This window comes from Hakea prostrata, chromosome 8, assembly GCF_041222555.1.
Source record: "Hakea prostrata isolate BN-2017 chromosome 8, UWA_Hpros_2, whole genome shotgun sequence".
NCBI lineage: Eukaryota > Viridiplantae > Streptophyta > Magnoliopsida > Proteales > Proteaceae > Hakea > Hakea prostrata.
The window spans coordinates 52880144-52895414 of record NC_142607.1 but is presented as its reverse complement, the minus strand read 5'-3'; positions in this window follow the sequence as shown (position 1 = coordinate 52895414).

The window sequence follows — 15271 nt, the reverse complement described above, 5'->3', positions numbered from 1 at the left end:
ACATAATAGGAAAGTATCATAAGCAAAAAACAAATGTGAGATTCCAAGTGCATTTCGTGCAATTGCGATACCCTCAAAGGCCTCTACTCATTGGAAAGTACTTATGAGCCTTGAAAGAACCTCCATAACTAGTAAGAACAAGTAAGGGCTAATTGCACATCCTTGTCAAAGGCCCCTAGACCTTGCAAACCAGGAGTATGGGGTACCATTGATTTTTATTGAGAAAAAAGTGGTAGTGATGAGGCATTTGATGAGTTCGCACCACTTGGGCTCCAAGTCTAAGCTTCCCAACACTTTCAAAAGGGTAGGCCATTCTACTCTGTCACAAGCTTTAGACAAGTCAAGCTTTAGCGCAACATATCCTAGCTTAGCTCTAATCTTGCTCATAAAATGGAAGAGCTCTTGGCTATCATTGTGTTATTAGTTATTCATCTTTTTGGGACGAAAGCCCTTTGAAAAGGAGAGAGAACTTCTAATAACAAGGTTTGAGCCTTATAGCAAGCAGTTTGGTCAAGATTTTGCAAAAGACATTGCACAGGCTAATGGGTCTATGGTCAGAGACTAAAGTAGCATCTTCCTTTCTAAGGATGAAACAGAGTAATGTGTGACTAACCCCAATAATCTACTTCCCATTCCAATTGATACTAATATACTGATCTTAAAAAAAGATTGAAAATTTATTTTTTTAAGATTATCTATTTTTGAGTTTCCCTTTACAATATTATCAATTGTTTGAGTTTTGTTTTGCTCATACATTTTGACATGTTCTCCCCTCATCTTACGACAGGCTGAAAGCCAAAGTGTGTTTCTGTTGAAAATACTAGAAATAATTTTGTTGTTTTTTAAAGTAAAACCACTTTTTTGGCACTAGATAAAATTGGCTATTGAAAGCCAAAACACTTTGGTTTCGGCAGAATTCTTATGTTTAAAATGTCAAATTTTATGAATACCCCTCTCTAAGAGCCTGTTTGGTTATATGAGTCTAGAGATTTCAAATATCTAGAGATTTCAAATATGTGGAGTCATAATTTATAAAATTAAATGTTTGGTTGTGGAATGAAATCTGTGGATTCATCCTAAAAAACTATTTGATTGACGTGATTTTTATGAATGTGTAAATGCATAGCTTTTTTGAAATCTCTAGATTTCACCCCTCACCCATAAATCTACAGATTCACGTTTATTAGTGTAAAAATGTGAATCTCTAGATTTCATGAATCTAGAGATTTTTACAACCAAACAAGTATAATTTTAGATTCATGAATCTAGAGATTTGAAATCTCGGGATTCATGTAAACAAACAGGCCCTAAAGTCATTTACTTAAATCTAGTCTACACCCAACTTTTGCTTCATGAAAGAGACGCAACAACTATACAACAAATAGTTGTTGCATCAAAATTATTTCTTGAAGCAAAAATTTTCATTTTATGTTTCATAAGTTACTTGAAACAAAATAGTTTTGTCACATGCTATTCAACCGATTTTTTTTTCTCTAGGCAAGAAACACCAGAAACTGTTTTTCGATGGCCTAGCAAACTAATCATTATTCTCCACCAAGTTGCATAGGAAATATACTATGTAGGACTGCAATAGGGCCGGGCTTTTGTAATCCCAAGCCCAACCCTATATATTCTAATCTAAGCTCATTCCTGCCTTGATTGACCCTGTCTCTAGTCTGATTGGCCACATCCCTAGCCCTAATTGGCCCTATACTTGTCTCTGACCTTGATTGACCATGTTCTTATCCTTGTTCTTAATTCATTAAAATCAAGCATCAATGACAAAATTAGGGTTATGATTAGGGCTAGAATCAGGGCCAAAATAAAGGCCGTGTCAGGACAAAAAATCAGGGGAGGTCGAGACAGGCCTCGTAGGCCAAAGAGTAATCCCAAGCCCGCCCTTAAAGCCAAAATCTTGAGCCCAAGCCCTGACTCAAGGTAGGCTTAGGGCTGGTCAGGGCCGTCAAGGTTAAACTTGCACCTTTAATACTGTGTAGTTGACCATATGGCATGTATATACTCTGGTTTTTTAACCGGGCCGCCAACCGAATGACCACCTTCAACCAGACCAAACTGTTAAAACATGAATCAGCTTATTTATGGGTATTTTGGGTATTTGGTCTGGTTCAGTTTGATACGCAAGGCCTCTGGCCCAATGCAAGCCGGCCCAAAGACCAGTTACGTGGTTTGCGATTTCTTCGTTAGCCCATATTGAGAATGATTTTCTGTTATAGCCTTATAGGTCCATTTTCCAAGGCCCAGAGTGAGGCTAGCTACAAATGGGGGCCCACTCAGTTAAAACTAAAAATATTACTTTATCTATCCAAACGTCAAAATATTAATTACTCCGTTTTTTTTTTTTTTTTTTGGCAAACAATTGTATTCTATTAGTCGACTAGAAAGTAGTATTAATTTATAAGTAGAGCGATCCATCTTCTACATGGTATAAATATAATAGATCCCTAACTGGTCATGTGGCCTCTGGGTTGAGATCACGGTACTGTGTGTCGGCTAGGTATTGCTAGGGGGCGATACGAAACCTCCGATAAGATTTTTCTAAAAATCGATGATAAATCTTCAAAATATTGAAAAATATAGCGTCGAAATATCGCGATATATCCCCTTTTTGGCGATATATCGCGATAAATTTTCAGAATATCGAAAATCTTAAAATTAAAAAAAAAAAATCGCATTAACTATTCTTTCTCTCTCATCTATTTCTTTCCTTTCTCTTTCTCTGCAGAACAGAAGCGACAACGGAAACCATGGTGGACGGTTGAAGAAGCCGTGAAATCTCGTACTCTCTTACCGGCGAGATTTATTTTCAGTAAGTAAGAATGAGAAAAATTAGTTTTCTTATAATTTCTTACCTGCAACCGTGACGGGGTCATGTTTGCATTCAGGATTTCAGTTCTTTCCTTTTCCCTTCAGGTCTGATTGCATGCACCCATCACCATAGTATAGTTGTAGGTGTCTGTCGAATGTGCCAGATGCGAAGACCACTGATGCAGTGGCAACTGAAGCTGCATCACTCAAAAAATCGCCAACATGTCAGCGATATGTCGCCATGTTAGTGGTGTCGCCAGCCACCGACACAGCAACTTGGTCGGACATGTCGGACCGTGGTTGAGATCCTCTCTGCAAGGACATGGCGTCTGCCACCTCACCCCCCGCCCCCAATAGGGTTGGGCCACCCGTGTGCTAGGAACAAGTCGTGTGTCACTCATTCAGTAGGTGAGTGAATTAACTAATGACTTGACCAAGCGAAAAGGATCGGGACTCACCGTTTCTCTACGTCTAACTTAGAAACTAATGAAAACGTGTCTCAAGGAAATGAATTAAAATGAATATTTTATAACATGAAAGATGGGATAAGAATTTCTTTTGACCCAAACAAAACAAGCACAATGATTTCAATATCAACATACACGACTTAGATAATATTTTTTTTGTTTTGATCATCACTATTAGCAAGTGGATTACACCCAAATTAATGAAATTATGGGTTATCATTCAGCTGCCACCACCTAGAAAGCTTGGCTCTTCTCTTTGGAGGTAGTCCCTCGATAAATGTCCAATAAATTATAAGACTTAATGACTATAATATTTATATTTTAGTCATAGATATAATAGAGACATTTTATGGGGTCAGCTTATACATATAAGTCTTAACTACATTATTAAAGGGATAACTTTTTATATGTATTATTTAAATATAATGGAGGATTTTGTCCCTAATTCAGAGGAGATTTGAACTCTTTGGTTTTTTGGCCAACAAAGCAACTTCTCGAGGTTCAATTTGTAAATTTTGAATTGTGTTTACCTTTCACCATTTATCTTAGAATACTCTTAAATTTTGTCAAAATTTAAACAAAAGAGCTTAAATTTTTTTATTCTTTTACTTTTTAGTTTTGTAATTCATCCAAACCAGTTTAACATCTTTAAGATAATATTTATATAATATTTAAAAAACCTCTAGGGAGAGTTAACCCGTAAGCTCTTTACTAAGAAGTGTTGGTCAAATGACTTAATTTTGATTTTTTTTTTCAAGCAAAAAACTAAATGATTTAATTTTTTTTTGGTAACTATCAAATGTCTTAATTTGATAACACAGAAAGTCTAGTTTGTTTATTTTCAACACCATCCCACTTGCCCCTCATACACGGTTTGCTTCTAGTTAGCTATTTTCATATTTTTATTTCGTAAAAACCTGATTATTTTTTCACCAAAAAAAAAATTATTTGTGATATTTTCAAATATTACCTTGGACGATGTCCTTGCCATTTTCCACATCCTTAAGAAGCATGAGATTGTATCGAGACAATAGCTGAATGCTACAAAGTCAACATGTCTTTAGCCCAAGTACCTCCACATAGGTCAGAGGTGCATCTCTTTCATTATTGGAATCAAAGAGGTCTAGTTTTTTTTTTTTTTTAAATGAAATTTATTTCAAAGAGCAAGCATCATACAAGGTGTCAGAGTTACACAAATCTAACCACCAAGAAGAGAAATTTGGCCAGATAGTCCTCCTTACCGAGGTAACAGCCTTCCCAGCTAAGGAATGAGCAACAGTATTGCATCCCCTAAGAACAAAAGAAAAATTACATGAAATAAAATAGAAAACCAAATGAGTGATGTCTTCACAATGTTTAAAAGACCCACTGGAGTAGAAACTTGTGAATTAATAGTGTTAATCAGGTCTAAGCAATCACTTTCTACCTGCAAATGATCAATCCCTTCAGCTGCTGCAAGTAGCAAACCTTCTTAAATGCTTAGGGCCTCGCCTTCACATGACCTATATCTAGGTCTTTCCTCATCTTTCGGGCACTCTAAAAGGTAGTGCCTTCAAACATCAAGAACAAGAAGAAGAAATCAAAGATGCGAGCGTGGCAAGAGAAGTATCTATCACCGGTGGGGAATCAGGTGTTGATTTGTGTGGTGGCTTTCAGTTTGCCTTTCATGTGCCATGCATGTATGTGTCGCTTCTCCTTCGAAGTCCTTATGCCCAAAGCTCAAATTCCTTTATTCCAAGTTTTTGGTGGAAGAACAGCACGACCCAGGGGATTCCTTGGTCAAAGTGGTCCTTATTCTGAAAAGCAAAAAAGAGAGAGGTTTAGATTTAGGTCCAGGCCATCATATATATCTTCTTCTCATATCCAGACAAATTTTATGCCAAGTCCTCTAGTTGTGGTCCATCCTTCATTCTCTAACCATTTCAAATGCTTATGGATGCATGGGGCATCGAACTTAGATACTTCAGTTGGAGGGGAAGGTTGTTTCATTTGAGACCCAGATGAGGTTTTCATCGTTGCTCTCTTCGCCTATAAGGATTTCTTCGACAAAGGTTGTGCAGACAAAGGCAGTTAAAGAGGGAATTTACTTAAGCCTTGGGAGGTGAATCGACTGTAGGTTTTCAGTAGTAGATGAGATTTTACAGCTTTGCAAGTTTTTGAATTGGCTAATTACTGTTTCACTATAAGAGATCTAAAAATCTCCAATCACACTTCCTGACCTCAGGTAGCACTAGACGAATTCAGATCATCAGACCGTCAGAGAAATATTCTGTACTCTCCAATGGTTTTTTCACCACAAATCCTGTGAGACCCACAAGTAAAAAATAATAATAAAAAGACTTACCCAACCCCTGGGTCTCCCTGTATTTATGGTGGTAAAGTCGTTGGGGAGTACAGAGTGCTCCCCCAACGCCCCCAACAGGTAACTGATCCGGACTCGCTCTAGACAAGGGCTGGCCCGCATTTGGTGGCTTGGGTCCATCCAACTTTATTTATTGTCAACTAGCACTTAACACCCTCTATGAAGTTTGTTCGGGAAGTTTTCTCTTCTTAATAAAATTTAGAAGTTTTTCATTTCCTTACGACCAAAAAAAAACTATTATTCCTAAAAAATGTGTATCACGGCAATAAAATAAAGATAGTGTGGAATGACGTCATCTAAAACACGTCATTCTAGGTGAACGACGTGATGGCTGATGACGATAGCTCGTGACCTCCTTCTCGGGCAGGAAATGACAGAGTGATTTCTTTTTCTTTGACCAAAATGCCCATAATCAAACACAATTAGGAGGGTCGTTGGCAGACTGTTTCCGTCATTTCATGCTTCCAGGTGGCGATCTCGGAAACGAGTCGCTGTGAAGACCGATTCAAACCGGCAAATAATAAAGTCCATGCCGGCACAGAAGAAGAATCTAATCAGCTATAAAACGGAGGGAAACGTGAAGAACGACGAGACACGAGAAGCTGAAATGGAAGAAATGAAGCAGGAAGGCAAAGATGCGACCAAAAAGCTGGAAGTTATAAAACCAGAAGAAGAAGAAGATGAAGATGAAGAGGAGAAGATAGAGCAGTTCTTCGCTTTGATCAGAAGCTGTAGAGAGATTCGTGATGGTACTTCTGGCAGGAAACGAGCATTCAACGATGAACCCACAAAGAAGAAGGAATCTGGTGAGTCTCCTTGGGTGCCCACCTTCAGGTTGGAAGATTTTGCAGAGCAGATAGAATTCAAAGAGCCTTCTTCGGTCCTCACTGATCAAGGAGATGTTTACATTAAGATGAAGAAGCAGAAGAAAAATCACAGAGAAGAAAAAGAACAAGGGGAAGAAGGACTGAATCTACAACTTGCCTTGTAGAAATTGAATTAGCTTGAAATGTAGGTAGCTTAGTGGGTTTTATCACAAACGTTTTTCTCTTTCTCTTTTCTTTATCTGCATGTACTGCTTGCTTCTTTCTGTAGGTTGTAGCACTCATTCACAGTAGACATGCAATATATGGTGGTGGTTTCTAACCCATTTCGACAGATCACCGATAATCGTCAACCATGGTTTCAGAAATCCTAATCGGAGCAATCAGATCAGCTTATTTAGATCAGAATTAGTCACGATACATTGTCTTGATTCTGAGTGTTTCAGAACGGATGATTCTAACATTTCTGAAACTGAATCTTATGGAGTGATTTGGGAGTGTATATTAACATATTCAGGTAATCATGTATTTACTCGAGAATCGAGATGATTATATATAAAGAAAACGACTTGATTATAAGTTTTTGTGCAGAACAATTACTTTGAGGAGGGGAATAACATGTTCACGTGATTAAGGAGCCAGATTTAACATCGGGAGGGGGAAAATATCAATATTAATTTCTCACACAACCACGGTTGGAAGTGTCGATATATTGTCATGTCGGAGGGAGGCAACATGACACCCCCTTGGACACGAAGTCGATGATAGATCACCAAAAGTTGCTGATATGTGGCCAATGTCGTTTCTTTCTCCTGTTTCTTGCATTTTAACCATATTTTGCTCCGATTTTCAACATTTATAAGTACATTTTGCTTTGTCATCGCCAACTATTACATTATTTGGTTCATACAAATTCGTGACTTTTTCAGACTTCAAGTTTTGCCCGTAGATAGCCAAACATGTGTCGATTAGAAACATTAATTTAGGTGATGTTTTAGGTCAAGCTAATGCTCCCAGTGTGTTTGTTGGACACAAGTTAGGTTACACAACAAAATTCAGACTAAAATGACCAAAATACCACTTGAAACTAGGAGTCGGTTTTTTATCGACACCCCTCCAACTATTGCCTGACATATCACGATATGTCGTCGTTTCGGTGGTGTCGCCAGCCACGACAAGGCGACACAGAGCGATTTTTCGAACCTTGCACAAAATATATATAACTTTTCTACTCATTATATGTATTGTGAAAAATGTACTCCAATTGAGAGCTAGGATACTTATATTTCACACATGAAAGAGAGATGAAAATTTTCAAAATTTTGAAAACAAAATGGGAAAATTTTCAAATAATTTGAGGACGACGAGTGCTATGTTGCTATGTTTCACACATGGAGAGAGGATCTTTAGGGGGAATTTCAAATATTTAAAAAAACTGTAGGGGCCAATGTAGCTCAGCCACTGGCTAGACCATAGTAAATAATATCACTAGCAATGGATCGAGAAAAAGAACATAAATTATATTCCTCATTTACTGAGTTCCCTTAATCAACTGAGTTCTCTTCCTTGCTTAAGGAAGCTAAGTCAAGTCTTGGATTCGACGATTTGCATGCTCATGGGACCCCTCACACAGGGTATTTATCATTCTTCATTGCTTTCCATGAAAGTTGAATAGGTCTTATTCAGAAGGAGGTGGTCCATGAACTGTTGTGGAGTTAGCATGAACTTGCAGGAATATCATGCCAAAACTTAGAAAAAAGAAAACCAAACAAGGTTTTCTTCCTAGTGTCTTTTTATGGTAGAAAAGTCATTCATTCAAGTAATTGAACTGAGGCTAAGGTACAAATATCAGTTATTCATTCCATTTATTGAAACAAGGAGTGGAACGTGACCAAAGGGTACGTGGTGTCCAAAGGTCAAGTGGGCCTTTCGGGCTAGAAAAGCTTCATAGCTAGTGCTTTTTTGGACATACGTTACAGAAGGGTTTGTATGGGGGATTGGAGGAAGCATGCCATGTGGCCGGGTTAGGCACCTAAAAATGCCCTGTAGATGTGGATTTTAGAAGATATCCACGGAGGCTTTATGGGAATCATGACTTTGAAAGTCTCTTGATGGCAAAATTTGATGAAAAAATGTACATGTATGAAGGCTTCATGTGAGTTTTGTCCCTCTCTCTCTCCAACGAAAAGCAAAAAAATTAATAATGTTTCCTTAATTGGTGTTATGGTCAGAAATTATGGTTCAAGATAAGGAATCATACCAGATTATTGGGCCAAGATCAAGGGTTAAAATCTGGGTCAAGAGGAATCGTCCGGCACTTCTCAGACTTGTCACTTCTGCCTACTTCATATGACTTCTCAGCAGAGAATAGGAGAAATATGGTAATCAGTATACCTCTGTCCAAAGTTGTTCACTCAACATTAAATGGCTTGACAAAGCTCTCAACTCAGCATTGAATATCCCAAGAAGCATTAAATGCTATTGTTGACAAAGGAGTTTTCACGTGACTCAAGCTTGTCTTGGACATTGTATCCATCTTCTTGTCCTCTCAACTACAGACATGTGTCATATCAAAGCAAAAGCTGATGTTGATATCTCAACTCTCCAACAAAGTCTTCAGCTGGTCACACAACCTAACTTGTTGAACAAACTACTCCAAGAAGCCATCTCCACCCTCTATCTGATAAAATCAGCATTCAAGGGCTGTGAAGCATATTATCTCTTGAGGTATGGATCAAGTGTATAACCGCTCACCAAGCTTGAACAGGGTAAATTCTGAACATTTCAGCCACCACCACTCTCTTGCTTTCTAACCTTTGAAGAGTATGATCTTCTTCATCTCTTTAGGTTTTTACTTTTCAATGGAGTCTTTGATTTGCTAGCTTTGACTAACTAGATCGTCGGAGGTGGCTTCTCGTCCTCAAAAACGGCTCAGTTTCACCATGTTTTGGTCTCAGGAGCAAAATCTGAATCAAAAACTAACCATGAAGCTAAGAACATATTTTCACACCAACAATTGGTATTAAATATTCTAAATTTGAATACAAGCAAAAGATTTATGGTCCCTTATCAATTATTGCATCTAAGATATTATTTTGGGGAAGCATGTGGCATTAGGTGGCATTGGAAAGAGAGCCAACTAAGACTCTATATAAATGCATTTTTAAATTTTAAAGACATTTATAAGAACTGTTTTTTCAAATACATAAAGCAATGATTGCAAACCCAATAGCAACTCTTTGGTAGTAAAATGACTTTCTTTATGATTTTGTACAAGACATTTATAAGAATTGTTTTTTTCAAACAGATAGAGCAATGATCACAAACCCAGTAGCAAGTGTTTCGTATCAAAATGACTTTCTGTATGATTTTGTATAAAATACAAATTTTGTATATTTTGGGATCACACTTTGAAGAAACGATAATATTAATTTTAGAGTTATGTAGAGTTCCAACAAACTACACAGGAAGACAGATTTATCTTTGGAGATCACACCCGACCAATAAATTACTTTGAAGCAGCTTGCAAAACTGCGTAAGTAACTGATTCCCAATTGATGGTAGGATAAGAGATCCAATAATCTATTTCTTTTTGAAATAATAATAAAAAATAATACAGTATTTTAAAAATTATTAGAAATTTTTTACAAGCATACTTTAGTAAAATTTAAATTCTATGTTGCAAGTTTAATATTTTAAATTATAGATTACACACTCTCAAAATTATAAGTTGTACACTCTTAACATTTAATTTAATATTTTATTAACTCATTATTAAAATAATTATATTATTTTTATCAGAGTCAAATGACATAACTATCCCTATTTAAATTCTCTCATGTCTAACTTTTAGGTGGGTGAAGGAAGAACTGCTTACTCCTCATTGAAAACTGCCCATCTTTTTAGGAAAAGATCCTTCTTAATTTGCAGACACTTAATTATGGCGGAGATGAGTGACAAGAATCACGAGCACCGTTTGAGCTTCGCATAGGAAAGAGAAATCAAAAGTGCAAAGCTAACACCAGAAGGAGATCGAAGACGAAACGCATTGCCTTAGGCCCTCAGTAGACATCTTTAGAGGTCTCACACTTGTTGTAAATTGCTGGGGAGATCAATCACACTATTAAAGATTAGTTTGGTATTGGAGTTCTTGAAAGTGCTTCCATCTCATTCATGAATATGATCAATGGTGCTAAATATTCTATAAATTTAAGTCTTATGTAAATGATGGATGATCTTTTCTGTCAAATACATAAATTTTAGTTTTGTAGATATTTACATGTGGTATAAGTGACATTTGAAAGAATTTTATAGCAACTAATGATATATAGAATTATATTGCTCAAGCTTGGACAAAGATTAGGTTTTGAAAATAATATAAGCAAAGAAGCTCTAATGTTGAAAAATGAAATTACGTACATTCTTTGTTCCGACGAACATTCATGCCCACATGTGGAAAAGATGGTGCACTATGGCACAACAAAGATAATTAAACATTAACGGTTAAGTATTTGATTTGAAGAAAAATCATCTCAATCTATAAGAATTTTGTCATTTGAACATCAAATTGATGGAATTGCCACATATGAAATTGAGCACAATTTTGCAAAGAAATACCCCACTTCTTTCTCAAGAAGAGACGGGAAACGTGATCAATATCATTTGATTGAATAGTTGACTCAGCTCCTTGTTGCTTGAAGAAACCCTCCACTTCAATTGGTCTTTTTTCATGAAAATCAGAAATGAGATAACAAATCCAGTGTTTCGCTAAGATTTCGAATAGCTGTCTCAAATTCAAGTTGATTATGTTTCGCTTCTTCCTTGGAGAAAGACGATCAAACAACTCCCAGGCTTAATATTTCTTTATCACTATTTATTTATTGGGAATTTGAAACCCAGATTTTGTTGATTAATTAGAAAACTAAATTCAGAATATCCAAATAGATCTTTGGGGTGAATCTTCTGGGTTTTCTTGTTGTGAACATATAGTGTGTCAGTTAGCTCCAATATCTCAAAATTATCTTTTGAAGTGATCGATACACTAAAAACCATGAGCATAATACAAAACTTATTTATATTCTAACAAAATAACTTAGTTTCTCTATTTAGAGCAAACACAATAATGAGGATTTTATAAAAATGTTCGTTATCGCTATCTTCATGTAAAATGTGCCCATAGTTCTCTAATTGAATCATAACGTATAAAGCATTTAACTCTCAATTAGCATTTCACTCGAGCCACTCCCAGTCATCCACAAAGAATGTAACTCTTCTTTAATTTCACAATGATTAAACAGTTACTTATTCAGGGAAGTTAGAGCAAATTCATTACAATTCACTCTTGGATGAAGTTAAAACCAAAATATACAATTTTTTTTTTGGTAAAAAAAATATACGATTTTAAAGGAGGACACAAATTTATAATAGAAAGTCTTTTGATGATGAAAATTTTATTTTCCTACCACTAGAGAGAAGCTATATTATACGAATCCGGATCATCTCCCCGTTACGGGTCCAGATCTGCTCCCCCTAAAACCAGTGGGACCCACTGGGTAAAAAGTTTTTTTTCTTTTTCAAAAAGTGTTTTTTACCGTGGGCCCCCCCCTTTGTGGTCGGGCGGCCGTCACAGATCCGGACTCATATTATACATCACTCTGTTTCTTTTTCCATTATTATTGCTCTATCGAAGCAAACATTTCAAGAGAGAAAATTTGTTAGGATCTGAAATCCTAACAGCTTAATTTAGAGTTGTATGTGAATTACTCCCCTTTGGAAGATTTTGTACCTAAAGCAATAAAAACCCAGTAGCACCTTCCATGAATTTTGTTTTCTTCATCTCTTTCTTTTATAATAAATTGAATGATTCACAGAAATTAAATTCTATAATGTGATTTTGTTTTGATTTATACTTCCCAGAATTTTCAACGCACAGTTTTATTTTTTTTATTACTTATTTATTATTATTATTATTTATTATTATATTGAAGTCTTTTTTTTGGGAAACAGTAATTTAGTTTAGTTTAAAACCTCTGTTCTGCTTACAAGAAAAATAATCAAATAACAGAGTCCACACAAGGAAGTGGGAAGGGGCAGTGCTAGAAGAAAATAAATTTTGTGATTTTTCTCCTTGAAAGGCCAAAAGGTCTGCAGCATGCATGAGTTCCTTCCCTTAAAAGTGTGATTGAATTTGATCTCATCAAAGCCTGCATCCAGTGCTCGAGCATCTTGAATGATTGATTTTATTCATTTTTGTGAATCTATTGAGTGCTATCTTCATCACTGAATTCCCATGTCATTTGTTTTGTTTTCTGGGCAATCTCCCAAGCCGTATCTATGCTAGCTATGTCTGTGAATCTTGTTGTTGTAGTTGTTCCATATAATCCACAAACCATTGAGGTGCCATACAATGTTGTTCGATTGTTACCTATTTTTCTGATGTTCTGACTGATTAACTGCTGCACCTATAGGACTTCACTGTATCATGAGATTTCCATAGTGAAAGAGTGAAATGTGACCAAACTTGGTTACTAAATCTGTATTGAAGAAAAATGTGATCCGGTGTTGCAATATTATCCTTCTGTATCGCATCCCATTCTGGATCAGTTGGGGCTTTCTCATGAAGATTATTCCATAGGAGCATCTCTATCATTCAGTTGAGGATATTAAGTAAGTTTCACTCCTGGAATCCATGGATTAACGGAATGCCCTTTCCCTATCAGACATAGTAGACCTTCTTTCATGAAATCCCTGGTTTCCTACCCCCAAGAGGCATTCACTTTTACTTTAGCTTGCAGAAAACTATCCAAATTGAGTGTCTTTGCTTCATAAGCCTTCTTCAAAGAGATTGATTGGGATTGAGGAGCTCCCACGCCTTCCGAGACAAAAGGGCTAACTTCAGAAACCTTAGATAACATCCCATTAATGGTCTAAATAAGTGACTTGTCTCCACTAGACCAAAAAAAGTCTCTATTGGTCTTCTCAGGTGCTTTGATAGTGGCTTGAGACACTACAAAAAAATCCATTTTTGGCGACGCTTCTTTTTGCAAGCGTCGCTAAATATAATTTCTTTATAGTAAACCGTTGCCAAATATTAGAATAGGGCAACTCTTATTTAAAAACATAGGTAAATCATTGTTTTCAGCGATGGTTTGTTATAAACCGTTGCCAAAAATGCTTAAAATGCCGAAATCTAAACATTTTCCCGACAGTTTACACAAACCATCGCCAAATATTAGGTGAGGGCGACACTTATTTAAAAACATAGAGAAATTGTTGTTAAGGCGACGGTAAGAAACCGTAGCCATTTATTTTTGGCGACAAAAGAAAAGAAAGCCCTAGTTTTATGGATGTTCAAGAGTTGGCCTGATTGTACACATTATTACCAATCACCTCGTGAAATTTAGATATTTCTTGCTGAGTTGCTTGGTGAAAGAGGATGATGCCGTCTGCAATGCTAAGTGGGTAACTCTTTCTCCTCTTTTAGAAATCTTGATTCCCTTGATCTTGTTCTTCAAAGCTGCTTCCTTGAGTTGATAGGACTTTGGCATATAAAACAAAGAGATATGGGGAGAGAGTCTCTTTGTTGTAATCCTCTTGATGGTTTGAAGGATTCAAGCGGGCTCCCAGAGTAGATTGGAGTAGTTACACAATATAATCCATCGTATCCTTTTGCGGGGAAACCGTACTTGTATGGTGTAGCCTCTAGAAATGACCACTCAGGCTTGTAGTAGGCTTTACTCATATCTAGCTTTATCATATTGAAATCCAAAGCAATAAAATTGTTAAGCATACATACATGGGAATTTAGACATGTAAACGGATAGCCAAAATCCGCCTCCGAATTCGCCTTCATATTCGTTTAAGGGTGTTCAAATCCAAATTTTTTCTTAACCGAAAAATATATGTATTTGTCCAATAAGCAATCGGAATCGGATTGGATAATTGCTTATTGGCTCGAATAATATACAAATTAAAATTTTATCCCGTTAGATTAAATTATTTAACATTTTTTTCTTACAAAAGGACTGATAATCGAATTTGGAAACCATAACTTTTTTTGAGATTTATCATTTGACTAATAGAGTTAGAAAATATCCATAATTATTTGAATAGATACATTTTCAACAAAAGCCTTACAAAATATAAAAAGTATCATCAGCAAAGAAAATATGAGAAATTTCAAGCACATGTTTAGCGATAGAGATTTCTTTAAATGCATTCACCTTTCTGAATTGATCTAATAGTCTAAACAGTACCTCCAAAACCAGTAAGAACAAATAAAGGCTAATAGAACATTCCTATCTAAGGCCCCTCGAGCCATGAAACCAAGAAAAAGAAGTGGGCCTCATTTATTTTAACAGAAAAAGATGTCGTAGATATTAAGCTACAGATCAAATCACACCAGTATTGACAAAAACTAAGACAAGATAAAACTCTAATAAGAGAATTCTATTCTATTTTATCATCGGTTTTGGATATGTCTAGCTTTAAAGCAATAAAAGTTTGCTTAGCTCAATGAGAAAGGTTGGCACTTCTCTTTGGAGGCACAATGATTATGAGTTGATCAAGTGCATAGACTCAAGGCACTATTAACCGAAGCATGGTGTAACATGGAAGAAATCCTTGATTTCCTTCCAAAACCAAAACACAAGTGCATGGCCTCTTAATTTGATTAATTTACTAGCTAATATTATTAGTAAGACTTCTAATAGCCATTTCCCTAATTTTAATTCCCAAAGTCTACTATCTTGGTTTGCTTGGTTTGCTGAAAGCTGAGGAGACGAAATAATTTT